We start from the raw sequence: 27,924 nt of genomic DNA on the forward strand, positions 1-27,924 counted from the left end.
GGGTCTTTGCAACTATGGGTCCAGTGGAAGTACTTAGACGGATTACCTCTGGGTACCTAGTGGTATGATCCACCAGAGCTAGGATGAACGTCTTGCTTGATGCAGTATGGGGATACATAGGTCCTACAAGGTTGATACCCACTCTCTCAAAGGGGTGCTAACAACAGGTAGTGGGTTAAGGGAGGCTTTCTGTCTCTGCCCTGTCTTTCTACTAGTTGGCAAGTCACACAAGTCCTACAGAATGTATTTGAGGAATTCTTGATCCTAGGCCCATAGAAGTGGGGAATAAACCTTGCAGAGGTCTTGTTTTGGCCTACATGTCCTGGCAGGGGAATCTTGTGAGCCAGCTCCAGTAAGAAGTCCCTGTAGCATTCGGGAACCACCAGGGCCCTTGATGTACCATGCCCTGGAACCTTAGGCTCGCTGTACGGGAGGTTGCCCTCACAGTAAATGTGATGATTACCAGAGGCATCACCTGCTGCTTGGGCTTCAGCCTGTTGCCTCATGCCCACAAGGGTCGGGCACTCCCTTTGTGCCCTACAGAACTCCTCCTTGGTGAAGTAATGTTGCTAGTGAAGGAGCTGATTCACTAGGTCCGCCGGAGATAACAAGAAGACTCAAAATAAACTTCCTCAATATGGAATACAAAAGACATACAACTGAATGCAGGAAGGCTCATTTTCTTCTAGTCTGACAAGTTGCTCTTGAGAAACACAGATCGCCGGCTAGTGATGTAGGAGATTTACACCATTTAAGAGAAAATTGAGCTGGAAGTTCTACGTCCTGAGGAGAACCCGACATTCATGTCCTAAAGGGTTCGAAACGCTTCGCACAGATTCGTTTTTTCTAACCAAATAGGTGCCCACTAGATGGGCATACCAGGTAATGCTCACTCTTGACTGGGTGTACTTTGATTAAAAAATTAAGTGAGCTAGGTTGGTATACCTTTTGGATTCAGCCTCTGAATTACAGAACAAAAATGCTAAATGTGTAATTAAAAAGACTCAGAGGCATTGTTTATCTTGATCTTGAATGTCACAACTTGTATAGAACACGAGCTGTATATATCATTTTTAAATTGTATTGAGATTTGTAATGTAATTTGATCACATCTATGTGTTTTGTTCTGTTAAGTGTTGTTGTGTCTTCATTGTATGTGCGTAAACGTATTTCAATTGTATTGGGCAAAAACAACTTTGTGCAAAAAAAGTATTGTTTTCCCAAAAAACAAAAAACAAATATGAAGTAAAAAAATATCTAAGAAAGAAAAATAAAATTCAAATGTTTTCCAACCAAAGTGTTTCGGTCATTTGGTTGTTGGTATAATTGGGATGAATGAAAGAGCATCAATATTGGCAGTTGTTTGTTAGGTATCCAGCAAGCTCAAGCAGGTCACCAAGGGAAGCAATGTCCTTCTCAGTGGACTCCAGGGTGGCCACCACATGTGTCCCATCCATCTCACTGGAGGTACATTCAGGAGCTGGATTACCACACTCTCTGCCTTTCCACTTCTTATCATCTGGCTGGGCCAATGTTCCAGGCTCCAGCCCTTCTTGACTCCTTTCCTGGCCAGCCATGGACCTTGAGCTCCACCTCCTTCCAGGTAGTGAGCCCTAGCTCATTACCTAACAAGCAGTCCACAGCCATGGCAGGGCTTTCTGCAACTTTCAGAAAACCTGGAACCCCCTGCTCAAATGGATCCAGGGCCAAAGGATAGTGACGTTCTCTGTTGTCAGCCACCACAACCTGTGGGAGTGCATTAGGAATTACCTGCTCTGGGGAAACGAGCTGACTCCTTACCATAGTCATAGTCCTACAGGCTCCTGTATCCCTCAGAGCCTCAGCAACTTGCCCATTTATGATGACCAATTGACCATACTTTGTAATATTTTAGGTCACTTGGATCTTAGAACCATCTCACTGTCACCCAGGGACACTAGGGTGACCCCTAGAAACTCCCACTCATTAACTGGGACATACTCACCGACAACACTATACTAGACACCACTGGAATCTTTCCTCAAGTGGGAGGTGGTGCCCTTTTTGGACACATGGTATCCCATTTGTAGTGTCCATACTTGCAGCACGCATAGCACTTGATGGGTTTGGACTGCTGCCCTTTGTCAAGGTAAGTTTTCTTCAGGTGTTCAGATTGGGAATTTGAACCAGACCATTTCTCCTGTGAGTTTCTTTGGGGGCTTTACAGAACTCAGTCATTTTATCTCCCCCTCCTCCTTCTGGTTGGGGGCCTATCCACCCATATGGGAGTTCTCCCCCACCCCCAGATACCTTTTCGGACACTCTGGTGCTTACCCAGAGGTCCACCTCCTCAGCAGTCTTCCAGACATTAGTAAGCTTACTATCAACCAAGTGTTGGTGAAGTTCTAGAAAACAAGTATCAAGAATGTGCTCAGTCAACAAAAGTTGTACAACCCTTCACAATCATTAACTTTGTTGCCCCTCACCCAGTCCTTCAGTGCCTTACCAGCATAATCCAGGCTATCCATCCATGTTTGTGTAGAGAGTTTGTGACTAGCCCTTAACTGTTGCTTGTACTTTTCAGGTGTCAACCCAAACTTCCTGACTAAAATAGTCTTTTTGGCAGTGTAGATGGTCTGGTCCCCCACCTCTAGTGTAAGGAGTGTGTACCTACCCACCATGAACAAACAACAGGGATATACCCAAATAACCCTTCAATACCTGGGTAAGGCAATAATTGTTATACAAGCAAAAATTGGTATCAAAGGAATAAATACAACAAACTATGCGGGAGTAGGGTACATTTAATTACTCTCTCTGGGATGACTATTGTTCATCATGAATATATCTTATCCATACAGAAAGGCTCTAGTGCCCATCAGCAGTGGAAAAGGACCACTCAATACAATTATTCACACATACATAAGACCAATACAAAAAACCAACCGATAGCCAATATCCAGTTGGAGAAGAAAACTTAAGGTATTTAATCTACAATTTTGCAAACTGTAAACAAAGATAGAGGGGCTCTAATTTCATAAGTTGCAGTTTTTTGGGGACTTAGTCAGTGGTGTTGCAAGTGGGGAGTGCAGGCGGCAGTCCAACTCCCTCTAGCAAATGGTGAGGACATTTTCAGGTGTATCTTTAAAAAAGTAAGTGCTAATACACACTCACACACACACACTTCACTTAGAAAATGAACTCATATTTCAGATTAAAATTGAGTGAGTACTTGGCACATTGCATCAACAACTATAGGTACCTTTTTTCAATTTGTTGTCCTTACTGGGATTTTTGCCAATCCTCTTGGCTATAGGTGCTTATGAATATACTATGTGCAGTCTAAATTTGAAAAATGACCCTTTGTAGTCTTTGAATTTGAAAATGGTTATGCAAGTGTTACTGTAGATTGACCTGAAGATGCTACCAAGCTGCTCAGGTGCTATACAAAGCAAATACATAAAATACAACTAGAATAGTACACATGCACCATTTCCAGTACATTTGTGGAAACATCATGCAAAGCCACAGTCTTGCCTTAAAGAGCTACACGACCCTGAACATGATTTCTCCTGACCTGTATGTTGATAACCAAGATGGCCACACCCATGTCCTTAGGTGCCCAAAATAACAACGCTATTGACCTTATTTAGAATGGACCTGAATACCAGAGTAATGCCCTGTTGCTGTAATTAGACTAACCACCTTGTTGTAAACATTAGAAACAATGCAGTAACAATGCTACACCTAATATTATTCTATATATTATCGGTGCTGATACTACCAACCATTTTCTAATGATAGTTATGACAGGTTTACTGAACAGTGGCAGAGCAATTTCTCCACAGCGGAAAATCTGCAGCTACAGTAAAATATGCATACACTCAGTTATTACACATTGTCAATCATTTACTGAAATACGGTGTGAAAACATAATCTAGTATTTCTATTGCTTTAATATCAATGTTCCCAGGCACCAATATATCACAAAACGTGCTTATTTATTTTATAGTGACATATGGATGCTGTTTTTAAATTAACCTCAATTAATGTGTTAAGGTTCATGTCTCTATAAGCCCTAGAAGACATTTTATATGTGCTAGTAAACTTGCACATTTCCTGCATCCTGTAATAAAGGGTAGTATTTTAATGCTGGGAACCAGAAGCGCGATTTTAAGAAATGAATTAAGTCAGCTGTGTGTTCATGTATTGGATCTAGATTTCAAAGAAAGTAACAAGTTTCACTCACATGTTTGTACTACATAGACTTGCAATGAAGGAAAATGTGTATGCACCGTTCAATTTTGAAAGCATTTTAGTATTACATGCTTCAGCTGACATTTTGGGTTAGAGCACTGGTCAGTTAAACTGAGAATTGCCTCTTGACTATTGGCTGTACTGTTCCCTGACTTGCGCATCAAATGCTTGTTAGACCTTTTGACGTCCTGATGTGTTGTGTTTTATTTTAACAGAAAGAAGAGAGGTGGCAGGCAATGATGCAACGCTACTCCGGAAATATTTTCTAAAACCATATCACCTTTCCCTGGAGAACTAAATCATACATCTACTCATCAGTGGGGCCCATAACACTGTGAGTTACACACAAAACACTTTCCATCCTATTTCATGGATCGGTGATTTTCAAAGGAGAGCTGCTGTATCATAGCGGAGTGTCTAAATTTAAACTAAATATTTATACTATTTACACCTGCAGTTTTAAGAAGTTTTACCATGGTTTTATCAACAAATCATTTTATTTAGACACACCACCATTTGGTCAACGGATCTGTTAGTAAGAAATTAGGCGTAGGAAAATACAAGACCAGCTTAATTCTCCATTTATCTGATTTTTATTAAAAGCAAAGTTTAGCATGTCTAACAGTTTATTCGTTTTATGTATTTCTTTATTAAAAAAATAACTTTAAAGGTATAAAAGTTTTATCTCAATCAGTTATATTCATTTATTTCAGAGATTCAGAAATAGACTTTATTATTAAGAGTTCAGAACATAAGTATTAGCAAAAGACAGATAGTTCCCAAAATTAATTTTCTCCTAACTTCCCTGACTAATAACCTCATCTAAAGCTCAGTTCTCATTCAACGAAAATAGAAAATTATTCAAAGTCTCACATCTCTGGAAAATCAGCATAGAGACAGCATCTCAGGAGGAAATCAAAAGGAGGTTTTTTTTAAGTAAAGTCGGGGGGTTTTATACACTATTTCATTAACTTTATCTATCTAAAAAGTAACTGTCAATATGAACTCACATTCTGATTGGACAAATTCGAGGGTGGATGAGCATCACCTCATCATTTCATTCTTAAACTTCCGTCATGTCAGCGAAATTAAATGGCCCTTTGTCATTGTATAAGTTTCCTCAGTTATGTCCTTAATTTGTTATATGAAACAACAACCGTGTGCCAGTACTGCAAAACTATTTCACATACCATCAGAATGAAGAACAGAATTAAACTACTTCTTCGGAAAAAAACGTTCATTCGAGTTAATCCATTTATTTCATATGATGAATCAAATAATCACATTTTTTCTATTTGACTCAAAGTTTGCACATTAAATCCACAGGAGAGAGAGGGGGGGGGGGGGGGGGAAAGGAAGGAGTCCCTTGCTTCCAAGAAATGTGTTTGCTAAAAAATCACACACTAATAATCATTCATTCAATTTTCACAATCATACTCATATATACAATTTTCACACATCAAAAATGTAATATTTGAAAAAGAAAAGAAGAAAAGAGGGGGATAGGAAGAAATCTTAACAAATTCAAAATTCGATTCTACACATTTAAATCAAAAAGGGAAACGTTTAGAATTCAATTAATACATTTCCACAATAGGCCATCGCATCCGTTATATATCATTTTCACAAATTATTTTTCTAAATAGCATCGATTGGCCTAACACAATGCTGGTCGACGCGTTTCGAGTTCCCAGTGTAAGGAACTCTCTTCAGGACCTCTGATGGTTCTGAAAAATAAGAAAAGAACTGTGTCTTACTTATGTTATGGTGAATCTTTTGGTGTTCAAAAACCACTCCCAGCTGGGAGCAAAGACTCTCTTACCGTAGCTAATTTTTTTTTGGTGTCTGCTGGTTCCTACAGAAAAGTTCGATTAACCACTGGTCCAGGCTTAGGTCTAGCCTGTAACCGACTGAGTAGATGACGATCGCTTGTCACATTGTTGCACTCGCATGTAAACTATTTCAACTCTGGGAACCGCTCCGGCCCATTATTGAACCCCCATCTCTCTTGAATCTATTACAGAATGGTTCTCCCTTTTTAAAGAATGACGAGAGATTTCGACCACGCTGGAGCAAGTAATAGTCAAGGTACGACTATGTATAACTGGATACCGTTTATTGTGCCAATTCATTCGGAGGATTAAATTGCTAATAAAGGCATTTTGTTTGTCGGTTACAGGCTAGACCTAAGCCTGGACCAGTGGTTAATCGAACTTTTCTGTAGGAACCAGCAGACACCAATCACAAGTAAGGACGTCTGTATTTATAATTCTTGTTCAACTTGAACACAGCCGCCTTAGAGAAAACACTTATGCGGTCTATTATTATTATTATTTCTTTAGAGAATGATTGACACTATGGAAGTCACCAAGCTTATGAAAAATTAGCTAAGGTAAGAGAGTCTTTGCTCCCGGCTGGGAGTGGTTTTTGAACACCAAAAGTTTCACCATAATATAAGTAAGACACAGTTCTTTTCTTATTTTTCAGAACCATCAGAGGTCCTGAAGAGAGTTCCTTACAATGGAAACTCGAAACGCGTCGATCAGCATTGTGTTAGGCCAATCGATGTTATTTAGAAAAATAAATTGTGAAAAAGATATATAACGGATGCGATGGCCTATTGTGGAAATGTATTAATTGAATTCTAAACGTTTCCCTTTTTGATTTAAATGTGTAGAATCGAATTTTCAAATTTTGAATTTGTGAAGATTTCTTCCTATCCCCCTCTTTTCTTCTTTTCTTTTTCAAATATTACATTTTTGATGTGTGAAAATTGTATATATGAGTATGATTGTGAAAATTGAATGAATGATTATTAGTGTGTGATTTTTTAGCAAACACATTTCTTGGAGGCAAGGGACTCTTCCCTTTCCCCCCCCCCTCTCTCTCCTGTGGATTTAATGTGCGAACTTTCAGTCAAATAGAAAAAATGTGATTATTGTATTCATCATATGAAATAAATGGATTAACTCGAATGAACGTTTTTTTCGGAAGAAGTAGTTTAATTCTGTTCTTCATTCTGATGGTATGTGAAATAGTTTTGCAGTACTGGCACACGGTTGTTGTTTCATGTTTCTAAGGCTTGGCCTTACCTCAGATGAGCCGAACCCTTGATTGGTTTACGCTTAATTTGTTATAGTCACGTTCTTTCTCATGTTCAACAATGGAGAAGTCCATAGCTTTTTGGCAGTCAACAGGGTTTCAGGACAGTCCGTCCTTGAACTGTCTCCCATGCAGGCACAGTCAGCTCGCATTCAGTTCTGTTCAAAGTGCTCATGCGAACTCTGTCTTTCATTCGTGGTTTGGCACAGCAGCCATTTTGTAGCTAGGCCTCACAGGCCAGAACGGGAACTATCATAGAAACAAACACAAATAAATGTTAATTATTGAAACATAGCCCTTCTATATACCTCCCCCATACTAAGGTTTCCCTATTAGTTCTTACCTAGCAATTTTAAGCTACATTTACGCTTGATATGCTCACATGTCTCCAACCTCCAGCCACAAATACGTAAACAAAAAACACATTTATGCCGCTTTTGATTATTTAATAGCGGCTTATTAGTTCTGGACATGACAGAATCACATAATTATGATTGCAACATAAGCAAAATTAGTTTCTCACGTGTACTTGTGTAGGTGCAATTTTATTCTAGGTTGCTTAATTTCACACATCACTCAATTAGTTCAAGTTATGGTTATGGAAGTGTGACTTCACGAGGGGTATTCAAAATGTTGTTTTCTACCCTCGCTCCATCACAACCAACTCCACAAGCAGTAGACAGGAGATCCCTATCCAGACTTCACATGATGACCCCAGGCAGTAGACAGGAGAGCGCTAGACTGGACTTCACACAACCAAAGGTTCCAGATGTAAGGGAAATGTTTCTCTAGGGGGACGGATGGTGAGCAGGGCCAAACGCTGGACCTAGAGATCTGACTAAAAGTGTGAGCCCAACATTTTTTGACAAAGTCTTACTGAGTTTACTGTGCATTTGTTTGCTTGGTTGCTTTGCAGTGCTTCTGTTTGTCAAGTGGCTGCAAATTTGTTGTTAAAAATAGGTGTGCCAACTGTGTTTGATCGACCACCTGTATTTCTTTCCAACTTCCCTGCAACTTCCATGATAATGAACTTGAGTAACTTGCTGTTTTCTACTTCATTTTTTTATTTTTTTTTATTTGTCAGTATTCTTGTGTTTACTGTAATGTTACTATTGTGTTTATCATTTTACCATTGTGTTTATTATTTATCTGTTCTGTTTTTGAAAATTCAATTAAAACTATTTGAAATAAAAAAAATAGGTGAGCAAAATTGTTCCTCAGGCAGGTGATGACAGGGAAAGTAAGTTGGTTGGGCAGGTAGAATTGGCAGGAGTTCAGTGAATAGAAATGAGTATGAGTGTGAATTAATGCTTTAGAGCCAGCGGGCTCTAGAAATAGTGTGACAATTGGACAGATCAGCAGAAGTGACAAGAGCCAAAGCACATACCCTTTAGACAACAAAGAACACAGCCTTAATATCATCCTCAAAAGTTTGAGGCAGAATGATTGTCTTGGAATTGTGGGCCATATTATCAAGAAAGGGTGATACATTATCGCCGCTTTTATTGGCAGGAAACTTCCCCTAAAGCTGCGATAACGGGCTTGATAATATGCCCTTGTGAATACTCATAGCAGCCCAGGTTAACACAAGAACCTGGGTTGCTATGGGAATTCACAAGAGCATATTATCAAACCCATTATCGCCGTTTTAGCGGCAGTTTCCTGCCAACCAAAGCAGCAATAATGTATCGCCCTTTCTTGATAATATGGCCCTTTGTTCCTTCTCCGCACTCAACTGACATTGATGAGGAGGGCCTTTCCTACTCCCCACTTCACCCCCTGAGCACCACACCACAGCTGTGGGGTAGAATTATTGGAACCCCCCCGTGAATCAATATCTATTAAGAAACAATAGGTAACAAGAAACAGTTCCCTAACATCAAAGGAAATCCTACTAAGTTCAGAGGGAGTGTATTTGAAGGTTACAGAACTACCTGAGTGGCCAATAATTAATTACTGTGGTTGATGGTGCTGAGTGAAGTGAAAGAAAGGTTTTTGGAGAAGTCGACATGGCCAAGGGTTGCCCCTGATAATAAAGGAGATTTGAGTGCAGCTAAGGATCTATTGTTGAATGTGACTGCAGATGTTTGCCCACTGAAAACTGGCTGGACTGAGATCTCAAACTGTAAAAGAAATAAGGGTGTGGCACCTTCTGATTATTTAGACTGACTTATGGATGTGTTAGAAACTTACTCAGGTGTACCCCATCCTATCAACATGACACAGAAAGCTGTAGGTGTTGCTTTTCTGCAGGGGTTGTTGGTGAATGTTAGGAGTTAGTTAATGATCATCTGTATCAGATGGCAGGCTAAGAAGTTGGCCAAGTTGTTCACAGTAGCTAAGCATTCTGTAACATTGCAGGAGAGAATCAAAGAGAATCAAAACTGTCACTAAAATTGCTGAATATGCACAGAAGGATCAAGGGTGTCGAACCCCAGAGGAGGAGGAACAAAGGGGGAGGGAAGAGGTGGAGCAACATGAAAGAGAGACAATAGAGGGCGCAGGAGGGAGGCCCCAGTAGCTGGAGGATCCTGTATTGCTTGCAGACAGCTGACAGAACTGTCCCAACATTGTATTTAAAGCACCAACTCTTCCTGAGCAGTTTGGAATTAATCAAATTACTTAAAACTCTTATTCTTTAATTTGAGTTCAGAATGAGAGGTTTGGAATGTGCCAGGAATACCTTAATCCCCATAGGCCAACTTTGTAAATTGTGTAATTATTGTAGCACACTACTTGTCTTATTGACAGGGGCACCAGTTCCTCAGCTCTAAAAACCTCTGAATTGCCCAGTTTACCAGTCTCAGTCATGTCCATAGATGCAACAGGTATTTTTAATCAACAAGTTTTTCACTTTATTTCCGACTCCATGTCAATTTCCATGTGCACCATTAGCAATAAACATTGCTTTTCACTTATTTCAACTTCCCCAACTAATCTACTAGACAGAGACATTACCAGCAAGCTAAACTGCACTGTTTGCACTCCAGAAGGGGTGTTCTTAAATAAACCCCATCAACAAGAAAACAAAGTGCTCACACTTTTGTGTGAAGGCACAAATCACCCAATCAATGCTAATGAAACTGCCACGTCTCCTGATTTAACGGAATTACTTTAGCTTGTACCATCCACATTGTGGTACACAGGGTCCAACAATGTGAGCGTTCAGATCATTGATGGAACCAGTGAATGTGAATGTCGACTCTTAAAAGAAACTACCCTGAATATCCCAGTGTCCGTTAAAACCTGAGGTAGAGGAAGGAATCGCCCTGAAATTGTAAATTTGATCAAGCAAGCAGTTCTAGTGCCTACTGTTAGTAGATATAATAACATGATTCTACTGATGTGCAATGTGGTGAATCCAACATGAACAGGTTCAGACAGGACCTTACGGCTATTATGAATGTGATTATCCCAAGTTTCCCTGTGGTCCTTAACACAGCCACCATCCTTTCTTGCATCCTGCTAAGGCCCAATGGAATACTGTGGTTGACCTTTTTCCACTTTCTCCTTCATCCCCATGCCTGAAGATATTAGTATTTCTTCATGTTGCACGAGTTTCAACTTTCATGGACCTGACATCGTCAAGGATTTATGGAGTCTTAATATTTTCCCAAGCTTTGAAGAAGGATCTTGACATTTAGCTTTTCCCTCGGGTTTCTACTGTAGTTCAATATGTTGAAGATTTTCTTTTGGTATCTTCTACTGTAATGAAGCTACCCCCAAATCCCCCAATTTCAGCTGCTATGTTGGATTTACAGTTAAAAAACTTTTACGTCTCTACAGTTTCCGTTCTCAGATTCAAGAAATGTGACCTGAATGTTCCATTGAAGCGTGCCAGTCCCTGTAGCTGGGTGAATGGGTGTACATACATGTACACTAGAGGACTACCACACTGCAGCTTCGCTGGAGTGGACCATACCAGATCATGCTCCTCACCAGCACAGCTGTCATATGCTGTCGTCTAGCAGTGTGGATTCACTCATTCCTATAAAGCTCTGGGATACCTACAGAATTGCAAGCTAAGCCTAAAGGTCCTGTGGTAGAACAGTGCCAAAAACGCAAAATGCACACATTTTTTGCCTTTCACTTTCTCAAATTTCATTTCATTGGTCAGTATCAGGGCTCTTAAAAGTTTGCAAAGTCGTAATGTTTGCCAGTAGGAGAATGATCTTCAACATCTAGATTTTATTGCAAGACCACATCCTCAATTACAACTAAATATTTTTTACTGAAAATCTCTAGCAGCAAAGAGAAAACATACACATTAAAATTCCAAAATGGAAGAAAAAGTAGCAGTCCAATTGGTTATGAAGTTTATCATACCAGCAGTGCAATGGCTTCGTACTAGAACCCACCTATTATAACACAGTCAAGAGTGTAATCACACAGCAGAGCAAGAACCTTCCTCTTCTTTGCTGCTCTAGCACAGAGAGGTATTGGGTATTTCTTTTATATCAAAATATCTTTAAATAAATATTGTGTTTAATGTTTTTTGTAGCATTACAGGTGTGCAAAATATTATGGTGCAGTGTTCCTGGCAGCCACCAAAGGTCACCTTACTGTTATTGTTGATTGTATGGTTAAGAAAATGGGCTATTAATTAGGGTGGATATGAGTCCCCCACAAAGACAAAGGGCCTGATTTATATGTTGGTGGTATGTATACTCCTTTGCAGCAGCAAAGGAGTATATATACTGCCAACCTAATGGTCCATCTGCTAAATTCATATACTGGCAAACCTTAGGTTTGGCTATGGCGGTGAACTCCATCACCGCCATATTCAATCCCCTTCAACGGCCCGACAGAGTAAGGGCCATCAAAGGAAAGGCTCTACGCCTGCCCTCCCAACAGAATAAGTGAACATATAGCTGTTTTTTTTTGTTGTAAAAAGCGAATAATGGTCCCCCAGCCCTGAATCCCATGGAGAGTGGAGCATTCTTTTAATTTTCTTTTTTAAAAATGAAAAAAAACTGTTTGGTGTAGGGCTGCATCATGCTCATTAAGCATCGTACCCAACAGCGATATGCACTGACAGGAACCACAGTGGTTCCTACCAATGCATTATAAATGATTGCCTGCTTGGCAGTCATTTATAACTTTGGCGGGAGGTCTCTCCGCAATGGGCACAGCGTAATTTGCTCTATCACCCTTGGCAGAATGCCGGGCCGTCCGTCATCTTGGTCATCTGGAACATAAAAAAATACCAGTCCATCCATCCGCCGTCAGAATTGTTCTTCCTTCTGATTTATATGTTGACGGTTTGATGGATGAAAGTCCATCAGACCCCTTTTGTCATTGTTGCGTGCAAACTCCTCCATCGACTAAGTATGAGCCTAAAAGTGTCTGATGACAAAACTACAGCCACAATCTGCCCTCCTAATCACAATTGGTTTTTTTGTCCTCATATGTCTGATCAGTATATAGATGGAGCTAAAAGAGGTTTCCGACTTATTCACTTGCCATCCGTATGAGGGGATGCCTGGGCATCCACTAGGGAGGGAATGGATTCCATCACGGGATCCCTCTCTGTAGACTTGTCTGTCTCTTTACTCCAAAGTCACAGGTACTTGCATGGATCCTCTTTCCGGGGATACCAATTCATCTTGGTAGAGCCCCTAAGCTCTCAAAACAGCTTAAACAGCCTGTTTTACCGATGATTAATCATTGGACTGATGTTAACCAGTGACTCAAATGGTAAATAAAAAGTAAAAAGTGGAACAAATGGGAAAGAAAAAAAAATAAAGACCAGGAGATAGAGAGAAGAAACGGAATGTTTACTGTAGTGATGTACTCTCTTAACCCAGTTATCCCAAATACTCCAAAATGTTGTTCTTTTAGTGGAGTGTGTTGCCCTATCCATCTTAGCTGTTCTTTGAATCAAATTAACCCTTTCATATTCAAGAGGGGCAATAGGTAAAATCCACTTAATGCACAACTCTCTGTGTGCTAGTAAGACTAAGATGAAAATAAGGGCCTTAAGTGATTTAGATATAGGACAGGTAGACTCCTCAGCCGGTATTACCCCAAAAATAGACAGAGCAAGACTACTCTTCACTTCTTGACCCACCAAGTCCTACAATGTTACACCAACTTTCTGCCAAAAGGACTGGATGGAAGGACACCACCGGAACATGTGTGTTTCATCAGCATTAGTTTCTCAGCACTTTTGGCATATCCTCACCATGTGCAGGCCCATCTTTGCCAATCTTAAAGATGATTTTTTCTTAAAGGTGCAGATTTCACGCACTACCACAGAAGAAATATAGATACTTGCCATAGTGCTTCTAGCTCGTACTCCGGCAATTCCTTCCTCCAAGTCCCCGTGAACCATGAGTGTGAGTCTCTGAAGATTGGACCAGCATCCAATACCATACCGATACATCTTTTTGTATCGCGGGGCGCTGGGCTATTTTGACTTCATAAAGCTCATTTCACTTCCCCCCCCCGTCTCAAAGTCTTTAACCAGCTTGATAACTGACAATATTTAAATCTGGAGACAGAGCCTTCCGTGATCTCCTGGAAATTCTGCCACGATTTTAGTTCCGTTCCTTCCAGCAGCTGGAACCATCAACAGATTCCCTTTTCTCTTATCGGAATTGCTAGGGAGTCTTGCATACAGGCTGGAGTTCCAGGAGATCTCCAAATAGGGGTATAATGGCTGTTGTATGGAATCTGTAGTGTTACCCTGATTTGGTACCAAAGTTTACAAGCTCACTGAAGAATCTTTAATCTTATTTTTTTGTTTTATTCGGGATCTCCAAACTTATAAAGGAATAAACTAGATAAGTCTGGAGGGCCATAGATAAGTGCACGGAAACGCGGCGAAAGATTTGGAGAGTCTTTTCACAACTGCCTAAAATGTTTCAAATGAAAGGCTTTCTGATATTGAAGACGAGCTGGGCTCACTATGTCCCCGTTTTCCTTCTTTTCCCTGCATTTCTTCAATGCAATTCTGGGCCTTTCCTTTCCCCACATGAAGCTGGAAAAAGTCCTTGTACTTTTGTAATCCAATCCTTCTTAAATTTCAATGGGATTGAGTTAAATATGAATGTATATTTTGGTAAGATAGATATTTTTAACAAGTTTGACTTGCCTAAGAAGTATATGGGCAAAGAGTCCCACTGCTGTAGTTATTTCTTAATTTTAGAGGTGACCAGGTCAAAGTTCACTTTTGCTAATAAGTCCAAATTTTTAACCACCTCAATCCCCAGGTATCCAATCCTTTTTTTAATTGTCACTCTAAAAACTAGTGTTCCACTGCATTATCTTGGTTTTGGATGGGTTGACAGCATAACCTGATATTTTACCGAAGCTCTCTAAATTTTCCCAGATAGCTGAGATTACTGGCTGTAGATGGCCTGTAAATATTATCAGGTCATCAGCATAAAGCCCAATTTTATTTTCCCACTTATTACAAGAAAACGGGGTGATATTTTGACATGCTCTCTGCTTAATTGCTAGTGGCTCAATATATAGAATAAATAACAGGGGTCGAGAGTGGACACCTCTGTCTGGAGCCCCTTCTACTTTTAACTTGCTCAGATAAAACCCCATTTACTAATACTCTGGCTGTAGGGTTTTTATGAAGAGCCTTAATTGCTGACTCAACAATTTACCCCATGTTAAAGCTCTGTATCACTTCATAAAGAAAGGACCAACTGACCCTATCGAAGGCTTTAGCAGGGTCACAAGTTATTACTGTTAGGGGTCTGTCATATTCTATAGCCAAGTCTATTGCGTCTATTAACTCGTGGGTCAGGTCATGTAAGTGCTTCCCCAGCATGAAACCCTTCTGCTCATTATGGATTATGGTGCCCACCATCCGCTCTAACCTTTTAGTCATAATCTGTGTATATATTTTGTAGTCACTGTTAAGCAATGAAATCAGCCTCCATGATTCACAGGCTCTAGGATTCTTGTTGGGTTTAAGGAGGATGATTACAGTGGCTAAGTCCCAAGACGGAGGAAGCTCCTGATTTAGATTATAAGCTGAATTAGAAAGATTAAGCGAAATGGGGGACGGTTTCTCCTTTGGCAGTATGTATAATTCATTTGGAAGAGCATCTGGCCCTGCAGCCGTAACCTTTTTCAGATTATTAATTGTGCTGTAAACTTTGCCATTGTGAAAGGGGCAGATAATTCCTCTCTATTTTCTTCACTTAAAAGCGGAAGATCTATATCATGGAAAAATGCAGGTAGCTGGTCCTTATTCAAATCTATATTGTCTGTGTATAGTTTTAGAAAAAAATGTACAAATTCTTGTCTAATTGCCCCATTTTCTGCGATAATATTCCCCGTAGATTGACATATCATATCTTTAATAATATTTCTGGTCCGGTCAGCCTTGGCCTTCCAGGCCAAAAGTTTGCCGCTACACTCCCCACACTCATAGTTGGCAAGCTTACTTGCTCCTCATCTTTGTTTTACCCTGAGTTCCAAGTAATCTGCTAAATATGCCTTTGCCTTGGCCAGACCCGCTTCTAATGAGAGTTTAGTAGGAGTGTCTAGAGTTTGCCCCAGATTACCTTGAATTACTTTATTGTGTCCTTCTAAGGAGGTAAATTCCTTCTTTACTTTCTTATTTTGCTTAGCATTTTGACTAATTAGGATACCTCTAAGATATGCTTTGTACATATCCCACACTTTGTTTAGGGGGGCTGTGTCAAGGTTAAAAAGCAAAAACTCATTTGTTAAGTTTTTTCAATTATCAAATATCGGGATTACAAAATGTAGGGAATTATTCAGTGTCCAACATCACTCTAGAGACTTGCCTTGGATCTGAAACTGCAGAGAGACTGCAGAGTAATCAGATAGATGTTCCGGTGTATGGATAACAATCTTAGCAAGATTACTAATAGAGCGAGAAACCAAGAAGAGATCGATCCTAGATCGATGTCCGTGTTTTTTTGTTATGAAAGGTGAATTTCCCTGATTCCACCCCCCTTTTGGAGCCTTTAAGCTTCCAGATATCAACTAAACCTAGGTCCTGGATTTAAGATTTCAGAGTGTTTCTCATTTTTGGTGTTGCTGCGGAGGCCCTCTTAGCGGTATAATCTTGAACTGGGTCAAGGATTACATTAAAGTCACCCCATAATAATCAGTTCATTTAATTCAAGTAAATGCAAAAACAAAATACCAAGGGGCGAAAAGTCATCCAAATTAGAGCCGTAATACGCTACAAAAACTAGTCATGTACCCTGAATCCTTGCCTTCACAATCACCCATCTGCCTATATGATCAACCGTAGTTTCACCAATAATACATTGGAATACGTTTTTAAATATTATAGCCACCCCCTTTACTGTAACTGTTTGTGATGTACATATGCAATGATCTATTCATGGTTGGAATTGTACTATTTCCAGCCATTCTTCTTTTAGTATATGGGACTCTTGGATAAAAATAACCTCTGCATCCCTCATCTTCAAATATTCCAATATCTTCCTCCTCCTTGGTATTACTCTCAAGCTGTTAACATTCCATGATAACACTTTTAATAGTTTAATATTGTCTTGATCTGCCATGAGATAAGAAGAAAAACCAAGATAGTATACCATAGAGTGTCTTGAAAACTTATCCTTTCTTGAGCTGATAACATCCATGACATAACGGAAAAAAAGAAAGCAAAAACAACTGAACCAGACATAAGAGGACTTTTTTAAAATATATTTTCTCCCCCACCCTTTGTGACTCATGTGATTCTCTAGGCTCTAAGGGGCCGATTACGATGGCGGAAAGTCCGCCACCGCCGGGCTGGCGGTGAGGACCACCGGCCCGGCGGTGGTGGACTTCCCGCCATCACCCTGAATATTCCCACAGCCAAATTAGGATGGCGGTGGGAATGGGAAACGTACCGTGGCGGACGGCAAGACCGTCCGCCATGTTCCCGCAAGGCATGCCTTTTCCGCCCGCCTTCTGGGACCAGGTACAATGAGGTAATGGATGCCTGTCTTTTGCGGCGGAGTTTCTGTCGCAAAAAGACAGGATAAGAATGCCTTCAGGGGTCCATTGCGGGTCCCCGGGGGTGTGGGGGCGTGGGGTGCTGCACGTGGGGGTACCTATGGTACCCCCCTGCATGTGCATGTACAAGGTGGCATGTGCCTGCCACTTTGTACATGCACATGCAAAACCTGTATGTTTACATTGTGGTGGGTGCTGCCACCCGCCACAATGTAAACATACAGGATGCGCCGGCCAGTGTGGCGGGCGCTTCCTAATTTGTTTTGCGGGACTGCTGCACCTATGGCGGGCGGTCCCTTTTGCACCAATGATGGCCGGCGGACTTTATCTGCCCGCCATCTTAATCGGCCACTAAATTCTTACCAGTGACCCACCCCACCCTCCTCGGGGAACCCTCCATACAAACATGAGGTATACTTAGACACATCCTATGAGCTCTCCTACCTTCTGGTGGTTTGATTTAGCTATCTGTTATATTGACTGACTGACTGACTGATTGTGCTTGTAAAGCGCACTTATGCCGAGGCGTCTTGGCGATGTGTTACAGTGGAACAACGACTATGCCTATATTCTGTTGGCTTTAAGGAAAGAGCCAGGTTTTAATTTCCTTCCTGAATGCATATCTATTGGACAGGCTTCTGATATGCAGTGGAAGTGTGTTCCAGAGTTTTGACGCCAGGAATGAAAAACGCTTTCCTCCACAGCGCGCTCTTTTTATCTTCGGAACTTGTACAAGACCGAGAGATGAGGATCTTAGAGTCCGGGCAGGGACGTAATGCGAGAAGAGATCCTGCACCTCTTTCGAACCCTCTCCCAAAAGGGCCTTATGGACTAATCAAAGTGACTTGAATTCTATCCGTCTGCACACTGGGAGCCAATGAAGATTTTTTTGTAGCTGCAGAGGTAGAATGGTATCTTGGCAGCCCAAGCAGTACTCTAGCTGCAGCGTTTTGGATGGCCTGAAGTTTATTTATTTGGGCTACCCCCAGTCCAAGGTAAAGGGTGTTACAATAGTCAATTCTGGAAAGTATGGTTGACACAAAAACAGTTTTCCTTAAGGCAAAAGGAATATGTGGGAGAATCTTTCTCAGCCCTTTAAGGGTGAAAAAACAGGCTAATGTGACCTGATTGATCTGTGATGCCCAAGTCAGATTTTTTTCCACCAATACTCCCAGGTTCCTTGCCTTTGAAACTGGTATCGGAGGTGGTCCAGCCGTGGTCGGCCACCATAACTGATTCCAGATTTGATCTTTTGAGCCAAATTCAATGACCTCTATCTTGGTTGCATTTAGCTTTAAAAAGTTAGTATTTATCCAATTCATCACGGATGAAATGCAATTACAGAAGTCCGAGGCTCTGGAGTCTGCACCCTTAGCTAACGATACTATAAGCTGCGTATCATCAGTGTATGATACCAACTTAAAGCCATAGCTCTTTATCAGGCTGGCCAGGGGGGCAACATAGATGTTGAATAACGTTGGTGATAAGGCCGATGACTGGGGGGCTCCTCCCGGTAGGATGAATTCATCTTATCTAAGACCATTCCAATAGATCAGTTGTTTCCTGTCTGCCAGAAAAAATGATAGGAGAGAAAGTGCTGTCCCATTGACACCAGCATCCTGCAGCCTTTGTTTCAGTACAGTATGGTTAACCGTATCAAAGACCGCTGTTAAGTCAGGCAGGACCAGTACAGCACTCCCCCCTTCATCTGTTACCCTGCGGATTTCATCTATTGCCAAAATTAGAGCGGTTTCCGTGGAATGTTTGGATCGGGTGGTATCTAGTAGCTTGTTTTTCTCAAAAAAGGACATCAGTTCGACTCAACCTGAGGGTCCAATTTAGGCTTTTTCAGAAGTGGGCGTATACACGCTTTCTTCCATGTTGCTGGAAACACTCCATCAGACAGAATTTTATTAACTAAAGGGGATAGCACGGAACTTATGGCTTCTGATGCCATATGTAGAATATATGGTGGACAGGGGTCCAACAGAGAGCCCAATTTGATGCTTAGTATCAATTCCTCTACCTTCTTTCCTGTTAGTGAGGAAAAAGATGACAGAGCTTCATGTTCCACTCTGACTTCAGATTGAATTACAGTTTGCTGCTTCATGTTACGTGTTGATTCTTCTAGGCTATCATACACTGACTGCACTTTGTTCTGGAAAAAAATGGCAATTTTATCTATGTTTGTTCCGGTGTGAACATGCTGTCTCGAGGACATCTCAGCAGGGCATTAACTGTCTGGAATAGTTCCTTCGAAGAATTTGCAGCATCCTGGATTTTATTTGTGTAGTATACGGCCTTTGCTTGTATAATTGCGGCTTTATATTCCTCCAGGGCTGCACAGTACTCTTTCTTGTGGTCAGAATTATATTGGGACCTCCAGATTCTTTCTTTTTCCTGCACTTAATCTTTATTGCTTTTAAATTGGATGAGTACCATGGTGAAGAAGTTTTTTTTAATATAGATTTTTTGGACATTTCCGGTGCCACCTTATCTGCTGCTGTGATTAGCCAGCTATGGAAGTCATCGATGGTTTGATTTAAATCATTCGATATTACAGGCCTATTTGCGAGAGCTGATGTAATCTGTGTTTCACTCACTAACTTCCAAATTCTGTACTTGCTATCTGGGATATACGGGATATATCTTCTCTTTGCTGCTAAATGTAATAAATCAAAATGAATCGCCGAGTGGTCGGTCCATGGTAATGTGCAGATTTTCCTGATGGATATGCCAGAATTATTTGTGCAAATCCCATCTAACGTATGCCCTGCAATGTGTGTAGGTTCACTAATAATCTGATTGAAATCAAAACTGGATAACTTATCTAGCAGGCAAATGGTATCAGGGTTATTTGTATCTTCCAAATGGAAGTTAAGATCCCCCAAGATTGTAAAGTGCGGGGTATCCAGACATGATTCCATAAAGGTATATAATGCCTTTAGAAACCCCATTTTAGGTCCAGGGGGTCTGTAGATTAAAAGGCCAGGGAATATCTCTTCTTTGTTAAGTTTTATAGAGAAGGATATGGCCTCTGCATCGGTTATAGTCTCTGATTGATTTTAACCACAAGAGCTTCCCGATATATTATGGCAATTCCTCCACCTTTAGATCGCACTTGATCATGATTAGTGACAAAATATCCAGTTGGGACTGTTAGCTGCCAATCGGGATCGCTATTCTCATTAGCTCATGTTTCAGTGAGAAAGACCAGATCTGGTTTTTTTAATTGAATTAAACATTCAAATTGAAATTTGTGCTTCACGATGGATCTAGTATTCAATAGAATACATTTTAAAAGCGCCTTTCCTATCGGCATATCTTCATCACGAGTGGTATTTACTCAAGGTATTCTCCATTTAGAATGGTCACATTTGATAATCACAGTACCCTGTGAATTTCCTTTAACATTATGCGGGATACAGGTTTTCAAATCTAAGCGAAGTAGCGGCTCTCTTGAATAGATGTGCCTGGTGATTTGCACAGGACTTGTGGCCCTTGGCACGGCTCGGGCGCGGACGGGCGCAGATGGGCTCGTCTTTGGCGAGCCTTCGGCTCGCCGCCAGCGCGCCCGCTGCGCTCGCCCTCTGCGCGGACGGTGCATCTGCCTTGATATAGGAAGTAATGTAGGGGGGAGGGACCTCGTTAGCTCCTTTGCTGCAGCAACAACTAGAGCGCTACTCTTCAGGCGGGTCCCCTTCCTGGACACCGCGTTAGCGCTAGAGTTGTAGAAGGTATGCTGAGCAGCCTACAAATTCTATTTGTTAAAAATGATTTTTTAAATAATTGCTAGCAGCACATTAAAAAGCCCACCGTGCAATAGCGTAGATGTTGTTCCTCTAACACAGGTCACGGCGCTGATTCTGGCCTTGATATAGGAAGTGAGGTAGGGGGGAGGGACGTCGTTAGCTCCTTTGCTGCAGCAACAACTAGAGCGCTACTCTTTAGGCAGGTCCACTTCCTGGAAAACCGCGTTAGCGCTGGAGTTGTAGAAGGTATGCTGAGCAGTCTACAAATTCTATTTGTTAAAAACGATTTTTAAAATAATTGCTAGCAGGACATTAAAAAGCCCACCGTACAATAGCCTAGATGTTGTTCCTCTAATGCCTTGATCTGTTCTATAAAGATTTTCACCTCGTTGGGATCCCTGAAGGTGTGCATCGTATTATTCCTCATAACCTGCAGAGAAGCTGGGGAACTGATATTTGCCATAGCCCCTAGGTCTTTTAAGTCTTGTATATATTTCCCGAGTTCCCACTGCCTGTCTAAAGTTTCTCGGGAAACATCTGATCATATACGAAAAGACCAATCATCTTTCTTGTATGATCTGACTTTTAGTGCAGTAGCGAGGATGCTTTCTTTCAGGGAATAGGTCTTAAAATTCACTAAAATCTTTCTCACTGTATCCCTTCCTGGACAGGCCACAAAAGTGTCTCGATGGGCTCTTTGCATATCTTCTTCTAATACAGTTAAATCCAAATTCATATTGTACTCTTTTAGAAGGGCAATTACAAATGCCTTAATATCCCATCCTTCAAGACCCTAGGGAAAATTTAAGATTCTTATATTATTTCTTCTTGCATTATTTTCAAGAGATTCTAGTTTATCTCTAAGCTCCCTTTCATTGTTCTTTAGCTTCTGTATCTCTTCCTGATTAGTATCCACTTTCTTAGAAATATCCTTGTGCACCGATTCCATTGCCCCTACTCTGTCTACCAGACTATTGATTTTTTTCTTCCAAGGTCTCACAGTACCCTTGGATTCTCTGCTGGTTAACTTCAGATGTAGCGAATCTCTCTCTTAACTGTGTTAACATAACCGCTATTGTACTTTAAGTCCAGCTGGGTCAATATCGGTGGTAACCTGCAAAGGAACAGATGGAACTACCTGTTGCTCTGAGTCTTTGAGAGATGGAATATCGGTAGAGTTTTGTTTTGTTTTTTATTTATCGATAGGTATGTTGTCTTCTGGGGAGGAGATAGTACTTTCATCCATACTGAGTAACGGACCGTATCTGTTTTCTAACACAGTTTTGGCATTGCTTCCTTCGTGCTGGATTATATTCCCCCTTTCTGTTGAGTATTTGAAATCTTCTGCTGGGATTTGGTGGTGCTGTATGAGTGCCTGCAGTAGCCAGTGGGCTCTGGGCTTTCACCTTAAAATATGAGCGAAGCGATGGGGTAACTTTTATTTTTCAGGTATTTTCTTTGTTTGTCTCTTTGTGCTTGTCTTGACACTTGTGTTTTCTGTTGACACTTTGTTTGGTTTCAGGACTGTCGGAAGGTTCACACACGATTCAGGCTGTTTAGATGGAGAAGATGTCTGACCGTTAATGAGAGAGTTTTTAGCAAAGGAGACGCCCGACGCCTCTTTGCCCCAGACCCCTCTATTCCTTACGGTGCTCCTATTAATCTCCCTCGCTGTTCTTGTTGTGGGTCCCAGTCTTTCCCTTTTCTCCTTACTTACTGAGCAAGCTTCTTTCCGCCCTTTATCTAAACTTTCTTCAGAGTCACCACACTCCTCCAACAAAACCTGCACCCTCCTCCTTACCTGGGGTTATCAAGGGTTCTCTGCCGGCATCGCACTGTTTCTGCAGAATTATGTAGGAAGGTGGTTACGCCTTCTTAAATGAATCGAGGACACACTTTTTGTGGCTAGATTCTCTTTATTCCCCGGAGCGCCTGGATTACATGACTCTCTGTAGAGCCGGCCGGCGCCTCACAAGATGGCCGCCTTCCGGTTCCTGCCTAGCAGCTTCCGGTTCCGGTCAGTCAACCACTAGACCGATACCACATATCTCCCTCCTTTATGCATTTGCCATAACAACAAAATGAAACACTCTTACTTATAGTCCATATCGTAGTCCTGGAATCTCTTGGGTGTTCTTACGATTCTTCCTGCTCTTGTTCTCACCCTTCCATCACCCTGTTCACTCTCCGGGGCACCCAGCCCGAAGCATTCTCTCACAGTCTTAGTCCCATTCCATAATCCTTCCAATCTAATCTCCTCATTTCTCCTCTTGTCTCAGAACCATCCTCCGCTACTCTCGTCATTGTTCCCATCACATTCTCCTTCTTGCTCCTCCACTTGCTGTGTCCCTCCTTCAACCTGCTCTAGACTCTTTTCCTGACATTCCTCTTCCACCGTCTCGACATTCCTTCCTTCGCTTTCGTCCTCTTCCCTCCTCCATTGCAGGATTTTGCTGCACTTCGCCATTCTATCCTGCGACCAAATTTTGCCATCGCTGAGTAAAGCCGATCTGGTATATGGCTCTATAACTTTCAGAGGCGGTGTGAACTTGCTCTCGCCCTTTCTTCTCACCCAGTCTCCTTTCTCTAGTGACACTCCTTGTATATTCCATCTTTTGTTGAAATACTCGGTGTATGTCTCTTGCGCCCTTTCCAAGTTCCTTCTTACAACTGCGGGTGACCACTTACTCTGTACCACCATCTGCCTCCACGCAATATTGTCTTTGGTGAACGGCTCTCTGCCTCTCAGTATTTTAAAGGGGCTGTAGCCCGTGCTCCCTGGAGTGATGCGGTAAGCCCACAGCATTTTGGGCAACTCCTTCTCCCAATCTTGCCCATCGTTTATCGCTGCCTGGATTGTCCCCATGATCACTCTATTAAAGCGTTCCACCTGCCCATTTCCCGCAGGGTGGTATATGGGAGTGTGTTTGACCTCTATCCCATTTCTGGCTGTGTAGGCTTCCCATTTGGCAGAGACAAACTGTGGACCATTGTCACACGTTATGATCTTGGGGATACCTTCCTTTGTAAATGCTGTGTTCAAGAACGATATCACCGCTTCTGTGTCTACTGTTTCTGTTATCTCCACCTCCGGCCACTTGGAGTACCTGTCAATCATGACTATGGCATATTTCTGTATTCCTTCCCTGTTCAGGATGGGTCCTAAGATGTCGATAGACACCATCTCCCACGGTCCTCCCGGCAGGGGAAATTTTCCTAACTGAGCCGTAGCATGGTCTGGGATTTGTCTGCTTTCGAGCACGATTCACACTGCCTCACATACCGTTCCACTTGGGTGTCGATAGCAGGCCACCAGTATGTCTGTCTGGCTAGGGCTTTGGTCTTCGTGATCCCCTGGTGCCTTCATGAGACAGTGCCATCAGGCGTTCGATGAGTCCTTGCGGAGGGACGATTTTGTCGCCTCTGAGTAGATACTCTCCCAGTGACAGTTCATCTCTCACCTCCCAATACCTCCTAAAAGTCTCTTTAAGGTGCCTCTTCTCCGGCCACCCGTGCATGACATATCCTTTGACCACTTCCAACTCCTCATTCTGCGTGTAAGCCTCCGCCCATTCTTGCGTGCTGATCACCTTCTCCATGTCTTGTATCGTCGCTACCACGTAGCCTTCCCATCCAGGCGCTTCCTGTTCTTGCGGTCCTTCCATGGCAGCCGCTCTACTGAGGAAATCAGCCACTTTGTTCTGGGGGCCCGGTATGTATTCCACCTCGTATACAAAGTCCAAGAGCCTTAGTGTCATTTTGGCTATCCTTGGTGTTGCATGCGCGTGGCCATTGGAGGTTAAGACCTTTATCAGGGGTTTGTGGTCTGTGCGGACTAGAAATTTTGCTCCCCACAAGTACTGCCTGAAGCGTTCCATCACCCATACCACCGCTAGCATCTCCTTCTCGATGACGCTGAAACGTTCTTCTCTGGGAGCCAAGGCTCTGGACGCAAAACAGATCGTGGATACCTCCCCACTGTTGGCTCGCTGCATTAACACTGCTCCGAGGCCCTTGTCACTTGCATCGGTGGTGAGTATGGATTCTGCAGCAGCGTCAAAACCCTTGAGCGGAATGGCGCTACTCATCTCTTGTTTCAAAGCCTCGAACTCTTCCTGTTCTTCCTTCCTCCACTTGAATCCATTCTTCTCTTTCAGCAGTTGGTGTAGAGAGTGCGTCTTGGTGGCGAAATTGGGGATGAACTTGCTATAAAATTCGGCCATGCCCAAGAATGACCGTACATGTTCCTTCTTTTCCGGGGGAGGGGCGTTTTGGATTGCTTCCATATTGGTCCTTTTCGGTTCTATTCCCCTCTCACTGACTTCATGGCCCAGGTAGGTGACTGATGACACTCCGAACTTGCACTTGGACCATTCTGCGGTCAGCCCACTCTCTTGCAACGTGCGTAGTACCACGTGTAGTTTCTCGTTGTGTTCACGTTTGGACCTCCCCATCACTAGGATGTCGTCTTGAAAGAACTGGACTCCTTCCACCTTGCGAAAGAGTTTGTGCATCAGGTTCTGAAATACAGCGGCCGCCGAGGCCAGGCCAAAGGGCATTCTGATGAACTTGTAACACCCGAACGGTGTTATGAAGGAAGTAAGGTGGCTGCTGGAGGGATGGAGTTTGACTTGATGATAGGCAGATGACAGGTCTATCGTCGAGAACCACTTGGCTCCCTTGGTTTTGGCGAGCATTTAGCTTATGCGGGGGAGTGGGAATTTGTCGACGAGGATGTTTTTATTCAGTTCCCTGAGGTCGACACACAGCCTCACCTTCCCATTAGGGTTTTGAGCGACCACCAAGGGCGACAGCCATTCGGCACTCTCTATGACCTGGATCACACCACTCTTCTCCAATCGGTTGAGCTCCTCCTGTACCGCCTCTCTGCAGCGAAAGGGAATGTTTCGGACCTTGTGGATGACGGGTAGTGTACCTTTTTTCAGCCTTATGACATTCGCCTATCCTTCCGCTGAACACCTCAGGGTACTCTCTTCGCCAGGCTTCCTCCTCTTGCTCCTCTTTCATTTCCATTAGCAACACTTTCTCTGTGCCTCCTGGGTTCAGCATGATTCCCAATGCTCCTTGGTCTCTCCAACTGAGTACTGAGGGACCATACTCAGCCATGTAGAGCTTGCAGTTGGCTTGGCGCCCCTTGAATTCAAAAAGTAACGGGCAATACCCCAACATGGGTATCTTCTGCCTGGTGTACGTGACCGGTCTCACATCCATGGGACGTAGCTCCTCCTTCACCTTTGCTCTGAAACAGTCTTCCCATATTTGTCGTTGGACAATCGTTATGGGGGCTCCTGAGTCTGCTATCATTTCGACCGGTACTCCACCTATGTGCATGTTGAGCTTGGGCTTGTCTGATTCTTTGCCAATGACCTCCAGGACTTGGGCGTCAATGTAGAGGAGTTCTTCACTGTCTTCCTCTTCCGTTCGTGTCTCCTCCTCTTCCCTCTGCTCTCGGTCAATGTATTTGACCATGGTTCCTTTGGGTTTCCGACGGCACACCTTCTCATAATGCCCAAACACTCCGCAGAAGGCGCACTTGGCTCTAAATGCCGGACATGCTTTGTCGTTGCCCAGGTGCGATGTGCTCCCGCATCTGTAGCAACTCGGTCTTCCTCCTCTTCCTGCTTTCGGGGTAGCTCCGCTCTGCTGCTGGTTCTTCTTGGAGTCTTGGGACCTAGGGGCGTCCTGATGTCGGAGGTTGTCTCCTTTGTTGTGTAGCATGACTCGACATACCGTCGGCGCGCTTCCCCCTTCCTTACGGGACGCTTGTGCGCACCTTTTGGACATCTCCGCTTTCTTTACCAGGGCCCACACCTCTTTCAGCGGGGCATCACCGTTGACCCAGAGTTTTTCCTGGACATGTGTGCTCGTCGTGTGCATGATAATTTGATCTCTCACCAGGTCGTCATTGAGAACGCCGAATTTGCACGTGAGTGCTAATTTCTGCAAGGCCGCCACATATTCATCGACCGTCTCTCCGCTCTCCTGTTTCCTTTGGAAAAAATTGTACCTGTCGATGGCTACACAAACTACTGGTCTGTAATGCGCATCTAGGTCTTCAATGGCGTGTTTAAACCCTTCTGTGTCGTTGGCATCTCTCGGTTCCTTGACGATGGTGTCGAACACCCTCAGGCCCTCCGGACCCAGGTTGTGTAGTAATATTTTCCTTCTCCGTGAAAGCCACTTCACTTTCCTCTTCCAAGGCCCCCAAGTAGTTCTTGAAATACCGCTTCCAATCCTCCCACGTCATGGGAGGTTAGCCTCTTTTGGGAAGAAAAGGAACCATGTGGGCGAGGGATGCGGACGGAGTCGCCATCTTGCTTGCCCCCCTCGGGCCTGCCTGAGCGGGAATCGCATTGTTGGGCGGGCTGCCAGGAGCTTGTCTGGAGTCGGCGTCTTCTTCGCTCCCTTCCCTGCTGCGCATGCCTCCCGTGGCCCCGTCTGTGGAGATATCCGTTCGTGGTCTCCCTCTTTCCACTCCGCGTGGTCCCTCACCCCCTGTCTGCAATTCCGCTAGCGTGTCACGGTGTCGGGTTGCTCGTGTGCTAGGCCGCGCTCACCTCCACGTCGCCGCTAACAAGGATTTAACTGCTGTGCCCTCTGTTGTGGGGGGGGGGCTTGCCGTGGTCGTGACCTCTGCCGCGCTCCGGGAATGGTGGGCCGACTTCGGCTTGTGTGTGTCTCCAGTTCGGCACCTTTTTCGCGTGAGCTTGCTTGTGTGCTCACGTTCCTTCCTCGTGCCTTCGCTTGGTACCGGGTAGCGTCGCTATGCACCCTCGTGGATTCGTCCAGAACTTTATTTATTTATTTTTCCTAGTCCTGGTTCCGCCTCGTCGCCATTGTAGGAAGGTGG

Source organism: Lissotriton helveticus, chromosome 2_1 (genome assembly GCF_964261635.1).
Source record: "Lissotriton helveticus chromosome 2_1, aLisHel1.1, whole genome shotgun sequence".
In the NCBI taxonomy this organism is placed as follows: Eukaryota; Metazoa; Chordata; class Amphibia; order Caudata; family Salamandridae; genus Lissotriton; species Lissotriton helveticus.